Raw genomic sequence first — 13,011 nt, 5'->3', positions numbered from 1 at the left:
GCAGTACGATGATTTTTTTTCACAGGGCATCAAGGCCAAAGTGTGGGGCAACGGCGGCGATGGCTGCCGTGGCCGTCGTGAATTCCCACCCTGCGTCCGCTCTCCCTTACAAGACTGGAAACACTCATAATCCACTACATCAGCTCTACCCAGCTTGTATGTTTTACAAACCAACCCCGAGAAACACACGAGGACAACACATTAATACCGTATAACAACTGGACATAGAGCTAGGAAATAGCATGCTAGTTAGCTTATTCTTGTCTCTTTGTGGTGTGACTAAACAGTAAATTTGTTGTGGCCCACTGACCTCCCTCCTTCCTCTGGTTGTCCAGCAAACTACCAGGGCGCCTAAGGGGGTGTGGCACAGGTGGACAGAAAGGAATAGGCACTTGGCTGCGGGCACGGGTCCCACCCATCTCCAATCCTCTTGTTGTCCAGTGCACTAATATTACCAGGCCCATGAAAATCTCTGTCAGCATAATGGACGCATTATTATTTCCTGTTTGTTTGGTGTTAATGGGTTGTGCTTGTGTTTTTGGTTGGTTTGTACAGCATGCAGCAGCAGTGGAACTGATGCACCAGATTTTAAACTCTAGTTGCCTTGGGAATCACATCAACCACTTAGGCTTATGCAGCTACAGTGTCTCTAGGCTTGTTAGGTAGAGTGGACAAGCCAGGTGGAGGTGCAGCAGCAGGGCAGCCAGCCTGTCCGCTCTCCCTAACGAGCGAGAGACACTCTTGCAGCAAAGGGTGGCGCCGGAGAGTGAGTGTACCCAAGAGGAGCAGCAGAAGACAGAGAGAGGGGCTGAAGAGATTGATGTGTAAATCTACAGCTCCTAAACTGCAATAAACAGACATTACCCAAGCTACTGTGTGAGGTTTAACAGTTTGAGTCAAGCACAGAGAACGCAATCAATAAAGCAGAAACCATTACAGGTGGAGCAGGGCAGGTTTTGTGATAACTGGTGGGATCCATAATAAAGCCCCAGCTTCTACTTAACTTATGATAGCAATGTAGCCATAAGCCAAATAACTTCGGCTCACACAAATCAGACCAATTAAATATTGTTTGTTCACACAGAGCCGAGCAGCACCAGTGTGTCAATTCATACAGCAAGCTGGCGCTGCGGATCCAAAAGAGGCGTGACGGTACACGTCATGATGTTGACGTCTGTGTGGTTTTTTCAACGTGTTTCCAGGTGTCCTCCTGTTAATATAAACATGTACCTGCTGACTGTTTATAATCATATGGCTGTTATAATGCGTTGTGATTGAGATCCTGACCCACCATGCATCCTGGAAAGAGACAAAGTTAAGTCTTTTGCTCTAAATTGATATGATAAAGTTACGTATTTCTCTAAATTACATAATTACATAATCTCCATCAGTAAACAGGACCCTGTCTGACTCTCTCACTCGCGGGGAGGGAGGCTGTTATCTGGGGGAAAGTTCACTGAAGTCTCGGTTGGGAGGGCTGACCGTCACCATGAGACAGTAACTACAACAACACAATAGTGAAGGAGACAAACACTTAGTGAGTTAAAGTTTTTTGCCGGGGACAGACGCTGTTTTTTGGGCAGAAATGTGACGAAGAGTCAGTAGGACAGACAGGAGGACAGACAGGAGGACAGACAGGATGACAGACAGGAGGACACACAGGATGACAGACAGGAGGACAGACAGGATGACAGACAGGAGGACACACAGGATGACAGACAGGAGGACACACAGGATGACAGACAGGAGGACAGACAGGATGACAGACAGGAGGACAGACAGGATGACAGACAGGAGGACACACAGGATGACAGACAGGAGGACAGACAGGCGGACAGACAGGATGACAGACAGGAGGACAGACAGGAGGACAGACGGGAGGACAGACAGGAGGACAGACACTTCTCCACGTATAACTGCAGTATTTCTTTCCTCATTTAAGTTGCCACAGACACTACCAGTTACTACGTTACTGTTGTTTGGTCCTGTAACGTTGCCTTGTGGGACATTTCTTTTATTTGTTGAGTGAAGGATCTGTTTAGCTGTCAGACTGTGAACACCATCAGACCGACACACCCCTGATCCGTGCCTCCAGCTTATCCATTCACACAGAAGCCGGCTGGCCTCTGCTGCGGCTCTGATACTACCTCCGGAGGTGGATCAGAGTCGGAGTGAAACTGTCCCCCCTCTCTGCATCTGAAACTTTCACACAGAGGAGGATGCGGAGAATCGGCACATGATTCCTGCTAGTGGTGCAACGGATCATCATTGATCCGTGATCCGTTCGGATCAATATCTTCGGTTCGGCACACACGTGATCCGCGGATTGATTTATGAAAAAAAAAAAGTTGTGCGCATGTTCAATCCACACACTTGTTAAGTGCAGCGTGGTCATGGCGAGCGGAGGAACGGAGGAGCTTGAACGCCCCGCGTCATTTAAATCCCCTGTATGGGAGCATTTTGGCTTCCCTGTCAAATATAATGATGAAGGAAAGAGGTCAGGGCCGTAGCCACCAGTGAGGACACCGAGGTCATGTCCTCAGTACTTTTTTCCTTAAGTTTCGTTTCATTAAAACTGAAAGTAAACACGGTCGCGACGTGACTGCAGGTCTATTTTTAGAACGGCAATTAAATGAATCGGAGCAAAGATGCAGTAGTGGTAAGAGGCTGCATCAATCCAAGTTATCATTGGTTGCAGCAAGAAAGGCAGAGGATGATCAGGCAAAGAGGAGGAGAGGTGAGAATTGTAATAAGCTAAGAGAATGAGAAAAATAGTGAAGGAGCCTACAGATGCAACAGATAGCCAATAGAGATGCTAAACTGTAACCTACTGTAAATGTAGCCTAGGCTGAAAAATGAAAGGACATGCAATGAATCAGAATATTTTAAGGCCATGTTCAGTCACAGTATGAATTATCCATCAATAATATTATTTGGATGTTTGGATGGATACGTAATAATGTGACTAAACATGGCATTAAAATATTAGGTCAAATTATAGTTATCATGACTCAGTAGTAAACTTAGACTTTTCATTTTAAAAATTCAACAGAGGATGAGACAGGAGAGAGAGACGAAGAGGTTGAAGGGACAGAGGCAGGAGGAGAGGAGAGAGAATTACATAATAAACAAAAGACAAAGTTATGTTTATTTGTCTTGTCTTTTTTTTTTTTGCTGATCCGAAAAGTGATCCGATCCGTGAGTTTTTTGATCCGTTGCACCCCTAATTCCCACACTCAAAGGGCAGTGTGAATGGGACTACTGATAAGAGAGACTGGGTGGTGACATGACTCTGTAGTCATACTGAATGAATTAGTTCTGTGGAAATGTACATTATAGGAAGGTACAGGACATTTTCAGGGACCAGCACTCCCCAATATTTCTGTGCTGGCTATGGCAATCAGCTGAATACTAGCTTTCATCTGAAATGTATGGTACATTACAGTTATGCATCTTCATAGAATTTGGCAGCCAGTTTGCTGTTAAAACACTGTTGAGTGATCACGATGTCTAGGACTCTACAAGGTGAGCCAGGTGAAGACAGTGAGATGTTAAGATAGTGGTTTTGGTGGCAAATGGTCTTTATACAATAGATAATTATTTCCTTGTTGAGAGAGCTGTAATGTGCTAGCCCTAACACTATCCTCACCGACAACACACCATACACATCACATGGTCAATTCTACTAAGTGGATGTGTAGTTTGCAATTACAACAGCTTTAGTTTCCACTAGTGTTGAAAAAGAGACTAATCATTTCAGGTATTTATCAAGCAAAACAGTTTTTTCTATCTTTTATATCACTATAAATGTATTATCTATGTGTTTTGGATTATCTATGTTTTAAGCCACGGCAGCAGAGCTGATAGCTTTCACTCTAGCCTGTGTGTGTACTTCCACTGGCTCTGCTGCTGTCCGGCAGTCCGGACCCTCCTGTAGCAGATAGACAAGGCTTCTATTTCTTTTTGTGTTTATAATACATGTATAACCACAATCGCACCTGATTCTGTAATTACCGCAGGAACTCATCAGTCTCACCAGTCCAGCTGTCTGGCAGTGCTGCACCGTGCTGCACTCAAAATGGAGCCAGTGGGTGTTGACAGTCGGGGGAGCAGGGAGCAAAACCGTAGTGGAGCCGTTCCGCAACACACATGCAACCAGTGGAATTCCTCTCTGGTAGGCTCTGGGAAAACTGTGATGGCTTTTTTTGACGGGTTATGGACTAAAGTCAGACGTGATTAAATGAAAAAAACAAAACATTAATATAGAAAATAATTGATAATCAGCTCAGCCTTGTAGCACACACCTAATGTTTTCAGTTCATACCTGAGCAGCTAATGGCTTACGGCCTCTGTCGGCTCCATGCAAGCTGGGGAGGGGTGTCTGTCTGTGTGTGTGTGTGTGTGTGTGTGTGTGTGTGTGTGTGTGTGAGTTGTGTGGCTGGGTTTGTTGAGGCTACAAGTGTGAACCTGCCCCCCTATGAAAGATAAGGAGTACTGGTATCAGGTAATTGCTGGCACCTTGTCAGAAGCTGGGAAAATAATTATGGTAGTGTTTGGCTCCACTCCCTCTCGTCTCATAGTTGTGCAGACCCTAATCCCTTTTTACACAATGCCTCCTCAATCTGATCAAGAGATGCTCAAACACTCTCCCTGTCTCTCTCTTTTTTTTAAAAAAAAGAATGAAAAGTTAAAAGAATTAATGAAATGAAAAGAAACCTAGCATCATGCATTTGGGATTTTTTGTTTCTCTTATCCCATTGTACCAAACTTGTACTCAACCGTGACTTCTGTGTACCATTACCCCCCTTTTGGTAACTATTTTCTAGTATCCTAATATTGGTCTGTGTGGTGGGAACATTTAAAGCTTTGCAAAAGTAAAAACTACAAATCAAAAAAGGTTAGAGAAATGTTTCAGATCCATCCTCTTCATGTTGCTTTTGTGACTTTTAAGTAACAGTGCCTCGGGTGATGACACTGGCATACACATTTGGCAGTCAATTCTAATTTACGTAATGAAGTCCATGTCTGAAATGGGTGAATGTGACTTCGTGCTCTGAAGTCTGTAAACACTGGCAAGTGAAGGGCTGCAGCTGCTGCTGTTCTTGGCAAAAAGCCAGAACCCTAGAAGAAGGAAAACATGGAACAACTGGTCTCCAGTTCAGCCGGTTACTATCACATTCCCTCCAAGAGACAATCAATGCAGTGCACATGTGTGTGTGCACGTTTGTCACCAAATGTTCTTACTACGATAGAAAAGATGAGAAGCGCATGAACTTTATCTGCTGTTGATTCCACAAACTGTGGAGGTAAAATGAAGAGCTTTCAGTGCAATGGATCCTTTTTCCAAGGAAAAACACACGTCCTTTAACAGCTTGAAGCTGACGTTAAATACATATGGAATAATAAAACTATGAACAAGTTATAGTGGCAACACAAAAGTCAAATATTAAAAATATGAAAGATGATCATATTGTAATTCTCTGAATGTACTCTGAAATTCAAAGAAGAGGTTATTCGGGGTCCGCTGTTAGTTCTAACAGCTGTCCTTACTTACATTACAGTGGTGATCTTTACTCGGTTACCCACAACATGTCTTTCATATGCGTCTATTGTTTTACAGTTCCCTGCAGGGTGAAGAAAACAATTTACTCATTGTTTTTGACTGACGCTTACTTAAAACAATGTATTAACAAAAAAGGAAGCAATGATATTCCCTAGTCTACCGGAAAGGAGAAGAAGAAGAAGAAGAAGAAGAAGAAGAAGAAGAAGAAGAAGAAGAAGAAGAAATGTCCACCCTCGAGGGTGTGAAACTCCAAGTTACTATAAGCCGCTGATAGACAGGCCTAAACACTACAATAATAATACTAACATGCATTTTGATGACCTTTACAGACTTTACCTGTACACATTTCTGTATCACGATGTGTTGGAGTATTATCTATAGCCTACATGATTCAGGTAATGTTATCATGAAGTAACTGTTTCATAGTTAGTTCTACATTGTCATGGTCACATTGCAATGAATTGTGGGTAAATTATGGGAGGGCAAAGTAAAAGGTGACACATCATTCTCACACAGACTATAAGACAATAACATGCTTCCAAATCAATGCATTTTAATTTTTCACATGTAAAAAGCTGCATAATCTCCCTTCCTCTTTGTATTTTCCTGTTTGGTCCGACCGTCCACAACAGGCAATTATGTGTCATATTGCATTTCAGTATGAATGAGTGTGTGAGTGAGAACATGAAAATAGGAACCCAGGGCAGGAAATAGTGTGGCTGTGATGCCCTTTGTACGGCACAGCTAGTTTGGCATGCCTTGCTTTGAGGTGGGAGTAGTGCCCTTAAAATAAAGTTGCTACTTCCTCATTTAAAACTACAACACAGCAAAACCAAGTGATGTTTCCCAGTGTCTCCATCATTATGCTGGACATCAACTGCAGCAACACAAGATTTCTCCCACTAACTGACACATCCAGGGGACGCACCCTATGTTTCCCTGCTCCTACATCATGAATTAACAGTGTTATGAATCTGTGTTTGATCCACTGTGAATCCAATCCACCAACCAATACACACTCTAGTGAGACATCGTAACTTTTGAAACAGTTCACCTCTCATTTCCACAGTCTTCTACCACCGAAGTAGTACAGCTAAACAATGGAGGCTATAAGGAGTTAAAGGGGAACTACCGTTTTTTACAACCTGGACCTTATTTCTAGCATAAAATACGATGATTTACTCACCCAGATAACTTTGGTGTCATTTGGCAGTGTAGCGCCGCGTATATCCATATAATGCGAGTGACGGGGCACTGAAGCGCACGAAAACTATAATGCTAGTTTTCGTGCGCATTATCTGCCACGAAACTAGTTCATTTCACCAATATTTTGTTACGATACGCTCGTGCTATTCCCCTCTGAGTCCGGGCTCGTCTGTTGTCAACATCCGGGGTCTGTAGGTTGATCTACTACCTCTGACCTGGAAGATGTCGTCTCTGAGCTGCGCGCGCACCCGCGACAGCGCGCCTTGTTTACCTGTAGCTGCTACTGCTAGTTTGACCCCGGATGTTGATAACAGACGAGCCCGGTCTCAGAGGGGAATAGCACGAGCGTATCATGACAAAATATTGGTGAAATGAACTAGTTTTCGTGGCAGATAATGCGTTATATAGAGGCTGTGTCAGTGCCCCGTCACTCGCATTATATGGATATATCGGCGCTACACTGGATCTAATTTCGTCCGAACGACTTCAAATGACACCAAAGTTATCTGGGTGAGTAAATGATCGTATTTTATGCTAGAAATAAGGTCCAGGTTGTAAAAAACGGTAGTTCCCCTTTAAAACAACCACATTTTTTGTATCGGTTTCCAGTTGCAAGAGGCAGGTAATTATTGGTATCAGTTAAAAAAAAAAATCCACATTACAGAACCAATCAGAATGAACCATTCTTTGATATCAGTGATAGAGAAGGTTGACACATTAAATGGTAGTGTAAAACTGTTCAGACGGCTGGTTGGATGGACACTGAAGAAAGTGAAAAGTGAAGATTTCCCTCTCCTAAACAAAACCAACCGTTCTAATGAGTAAGTAGCTATGGGCCAGTGAGATAAGTAGATTGCTTTGAATTAGTAAGCATCGGCAGGACGGGAGGGATGAGGACACTACAAGGGGATTCTGAGTCTGGGCATGTCCATGACCAACCCCCCTGCCCCCTCTCTGCACATTCCATACAGGTAGAGCTCCCTGACAGAGAAGACCGCATTGACACATGTGGACATACACAAACAAACACACACACACCCACCCCCCCACACACACACACACTGTACAGACAGTCACTCTTTCTCTCAGCCACACGTGCACAAACAAACACATTAAAACAACGTCAACTTACTAAAAGCACATCTGGAAGACACATTCCACACAGCCATTTTCAATGTCATAACATTGAAAATAACAGTGCCTGAGGACTCATAAACATGCAAACACACGCACACACACACACACACACACACACACACACACAGAGATACTTGGCTACTATTTGCTATTACTACTTTCATGGCTCTGCAGACTGAAGCTGGGCTCACATATGATCCCACTGCCACATCCTGCTGTAGTAACCCCATAGCATTGAGAAAGAAACAAAAGCAGCAGGTTAAAGGAGTCTGGATGAGTGGGGAGACACGGTCAACACAGGTTTCCTATTCTTCAGTTAGAGCTGGAGTTGAGATTTTAAGTTTTTGTCAACAGTAATATGCTAGCCAATGTTAGCCTCAAGGGCTACAATGTTTACTGTTGCTGCTCTGAGGTGCCGTTCTCATTGGTTGTTGTGCACTGGCTCAGACAGTGCTGATACTGATGTAATGATCCAGATCTTCAATGTTAAAGATCAGACATTGATGTTGTCATGGTGGCCCCGGTGAGTCTGTGCACAGTTCAGAAGGCTGATGACTGGATCTGTAAACCCAGATCATCTGTGCTGAACAACATGTTGAAAATAACAGTAAAATATAGTAAAAAAACAAAAAAAACATTTCTTCCAGGTCATGTGACTCCTATTAGGACAAATATAACATACATCTTTCTTTCAGTGTTTCTTTTATTTTTTTATTAATATTTTTTATCGAAAACATTTTTTCAATTGCTTCCAAGAAAACAGGTGTGCTCAGAGAAAATGACAAATTCAAACTCAGTGGATTATGCAGTTCATTTGAGATGACGGTCTTCAGACTAGAGCCCTCATATTTGCCCTGCAGTAATGGGTTTGGCTCTGCTCTCTCATTGGTTCATCAGAACTGATCCAGTGTGTCTTAAGGGCCCGACAACTCCAGACATGTCTGACTAAAAGGCAGTCTGCACTGATGTCCTGCCAAATACGAATACATTATGGAAGAATGGCTTGGCAGCAAGCCACATCAAGTGCTACCTGTGTGTGTGTGTGTGTGTGTGTGTGTGTGTGTGTGTGTGTGTGTGTGTGTGTGTGTGTGTGTGTGTGTGTCTAATCACAGGCTAAGGACAGAGAGGGATTAAGGCTGATTAGGTGGAATCATTGTTAGTAGGACTGGGGGAAAGCGTGTGTGTGCAAGTGCTTGTGTGTTAATGTGATTTACAATGTGATCTTCTCTCTATTATTTCATCTTGTATTCATAACAGAATGCTGCCTGCCATTGGACAGAAAAAGCACACTGGTATTTTCTTGGTTGTTGGAAGAGGTGGACATACTTTGCTCGTGACAAGGGGTGCTATATCAAAAACAAAGACAACGAGCAGTGTGTGTGTGTGTGTGTGTGTGTGTGTGTGTGTGTGTGCGTGTGTGTGTGTGTGTGTGTGTGTGGTCACTGGGTCAGTAAGTCATGGGACCCTCTCTGATCTTTGCAGGGTTCGTGCCCTAGTGGAGTGCAGTACCAGGATGTGAATGACAGTGCTGGGAGGGGCAGCTCTTAGTGCCCCTGACCTCCTCTAATCTCCCATGTCATTCAAATGCCCTAAAGCCCTCCTGTCACTCCCTCTAATCAAGTATAAACCTTCAACTGCCTTTATTGTGCTGATTCACACAAGTAACTCTAATGTGTGTCCTTCACTTCAAAGACAGAATTCCAAGTTGAATAATACCACTTTTACACCACAATTAGCGTGTATACGTACGTATGGGCAAAGCTGCTAAAAATTGGCATTTGACTTATTTCATATTGCCAGTGCATGAGTTCACCTTTCTGTTTTTTTTTAAATGTTTCTAGAGTGACACGTTCATCATCATGAACAGACCAGAAAAACAGCAGAAAGCAGCAGATCATATATTCACCAGACTGCATCCAAAAGATGCTAAAACTTCTTTTACAAAGTCTTAATCGATAACATCATAAAATTGACAAATCGTTTGAGCTGATGATGGAAGTAGCTAAAAAGTCAGACATTTTTTCTCATCTCTGTCGAGAGTTGCACTTCCACAGTACCAATCAGGCAGCTGGCAAACCTCGTGCAGTAACACGAAAGCCATTTCTTGTGGTTACTATTAATAGTGTCTCTTTCAATCTCAGTGCCAACTGAACGATTTTGGGATGAGTGGAAAAATGTAAACAAGCCAGCATCCTTAACTCCAACACACGACATAGCATTGCAACTGACAACAGACATCGAAAATTAGCGCGTCCACCCAGGTGTTGTTTTTCATCTCAGCTGATCGGAGGAGCAGCCAAGAAACACCTGTTACTACTGCCGAGTCATTTGAAGAGGGAGTAAATGCCAAGTCATTCACATGAAACTCATGTCAACTCATTTTTATACATTTCCTCATTTAAAGCAACACTAGGTAGTTTTTCGACCTTAAAATGATGTTTCTAAACTCAGTTAAGTGGTAGGTTTAGGATGAACGGTGATGCCTCTGCAGCCTGAGGGGGGTCGCTCCGGCAAAAAAACGCTCCGTGTAACTTCCCTGAGCGAGTAGCTACATACCTGACGTAAAGAAGTCTAGTGCGACCTGCTTTATGACACGTTTATTCGTCAGTGGATTTAGCCAGCAGCTACTTGGATTTTTCGTAAACCAACGCCATGACCGAGCCAGCTAAAAAAGCCAAGAAGGTATTGTCTGAGGAGGCGAAGAAAAGAAAAAGAGAAAGTGATATAACATGAGCCGGACAGGGATAAATATTGGACCGGTTTACACTCGGTGGTGAGAGCTGAAAGAACTGATGGCGACCTAGCCTTGATGCTACTGGATTTGTAAGTCATATATTACATATATACATGTTTATTATCTTACCGACTTTTACTTTGAGTTGATTTGTTGTTATGTGGTGTTCACTGGGGCTCTATTTGTCCACAGTTTATAACCGTAATAAAGCCGGGAGATAAGCTAATGCTGTTTCGATAGCTTGCTCGTTTTCATGTAGTGACTGTAAACGATGACTAACTTACTAAAACACTATGAATGTCTTGTCTTGAAAAGTTGCAGATTCCTTAGTTCATGCAGATAATCAACGTAATTGTTGAACAGTGTGGTCGGGATCGGGAGGTAACGTTAGCATGCTACTTACTGTCGTCATACCAAGTTGGTTGAAGTTATTACGCCGAACACGTCAACTTGCGTTTGTATTCAGTAACTCCCGAAAACGTAGTTATATTTTCAGACGTTACTAAACACATTCACGCCCAAGCGTCGTGTTTTGGAAGTAACTTAGTCGGTGCAATCACTATAACCAGCTCGGTATGAGAATAACTCTAGCTTGCTAATGTGCTGTGCAGCCTTTATGCTAACAAACTACCAACTGCTATCTCTGAATCTAGCTTGTTGTTGGCAGTCGATTGAGGTTTTTTCAGAAGATTTCGTGATTCGCCGGCTCCGTCAACAAATTCACATGTATTCATTTTCCCCAGGGATGCTCATACAGCGACAGTATTTACGACACTAGTAACAGATAATTGCACTTCTCATCCAGCCAGGGGTAGTAATGAGTCCAAACTACCTAGTGTTGCTTTAAAGCATTTATTGATTCATTCATTTTGCTTTTGTTATTGACTGATTTCTTTAGCTACTTGGCATTTTTAAAGTGTAAGAGCACTGATTATCCTATGACAATGGTTAAAAATGTCAAATGGGCAACAGTTGTGCAAAAGCAGCTACAGTGGCGGTCTGTGGCTGAAGGCTACACCAATTTGTTTAGAGGCACAGATCAACATCTGTCTAAACAGAGGAATGTAGAAGGAAAGTCAGAATGAAGGGAGGGAGGGCAGCTTTTGTTGTAAGGTTCCCAGGACATGATGGATCACACTGTTGAAGAGCAAAGTCTATTCATTCTGACATTCTCTCTCACTGTCTTCACACTGGAGAGACTCAGGTAATAGTTATTTCCAGATCATTTTCGATGTTGTTATTTTGTACTATGTTTTTTTTCTCAATATTTGTCTGATTTACAGTGTTTAAAAGAGGTTTCAATGTACAGTGTTTCTAGAAAAATGTCATGAATATCACTGACAGCAGCTGTATCCTGTGATTGATTATACTGAAATTCCATGTAAGTGATGACAGAGACAGAGGCGACAGGAAGCTTGCTCCGTACCAGTGCTGGCAAACGGAAATACATGGACACAAACAGATCATATTTCATCCATGTCCACACTGTAGCATGAGACCAGGATTTTAGGGTATTCACTTTTGGAAACCATCTTCTGGGCAGCTACTGTGTCAGAAAACTGCTGCATTATATTATAAAGGGGAGGTGTGTCTGATATTTTTGCTTCAACTAATTTAGGTGGGGTGGACAAAACATGACTTATATTATCCAAGCCACAACAGGGCAAGCCAGGGGGAGTAGACAGGCTGGTCTGCCCTGCCAAAAATGTGTAAAAAAATAAAGATGAAATAAAAAGAAATGTTAAACTAAAGACAGCAAGCATGCACCTCATGTCCTGTACATCTACTAACATGGTGTTTACTATGCAATGCAATGCATGCAGATGTTTCATTCTGTTTACATATCTTCAGGGATACAACATACTATTTGTACAAAATGCACCTTTTATTTATCTGAAAAATGAATGTTCACACTTTATCAATCCCAATGGGGACACTGATCTGTTGTTGTAATAGCATGCAATCTGACATGTTAAATTTATGTTTACAAAAGTGTTTTATCAAAAAGGGACACATGTATTTTTAAGAGGAGGCACTTTATTTACTTTTTCGAGTGAGCTTGAAGGTGCACTGTTTACAATGGCAGGGACATTTTTTTACAATAAAAACATTTCACTGCTTCATTAACTTAACTAAGTCGAAACATGCTGTTTTTTTACTGATTGCACTTTTAATGATTTAGCCTCGACAATAAATGCTTTGTACTTTTGTCCTTCCTGGTTTCATGATCATTTCGTTTTGGCGTGCCTGGATTGCCTTGGAATCACCCTTTTCTCCTGTTTTCCAAGAGCACTCCATGCAATGTTTTACCAGCACTGTGTAAAATAGAGCAACCAGTCATCTTCTCTCTTTTTAAAAATATTTTTCATTA

General features: G+C 42.4%; 1 protein-coding gene across 2 annotated transcripts in view; it reads right to left on the bottom strand.

Annotated features, from left to right (window-relative positions):
- LOC311268679 (uncharacterized protein) overlaps positions 1-13,011 on the bottom strand; it is a 124,946-nt gene that overhangs the window by 87,847 nt on the left and 24,088 nt on the right. The window lies entirely within an intron of this gene.

The sequence above is a fragment of the Pagrus pagrus genome, assembly GCF_965226575.1.
Source record: "Pagrus pagrus genome assembly, chromosome: 13".
Classification (NCBI taxonomy): Eukaryota; Metazoa; Chordata; class Actinopteri; order Spariformes; family Sparidae; genus Pagrus; species Pagrus pagrus.
This window is presented reverse-complemented; position numbering and strand designations above follow the sequence as displayed.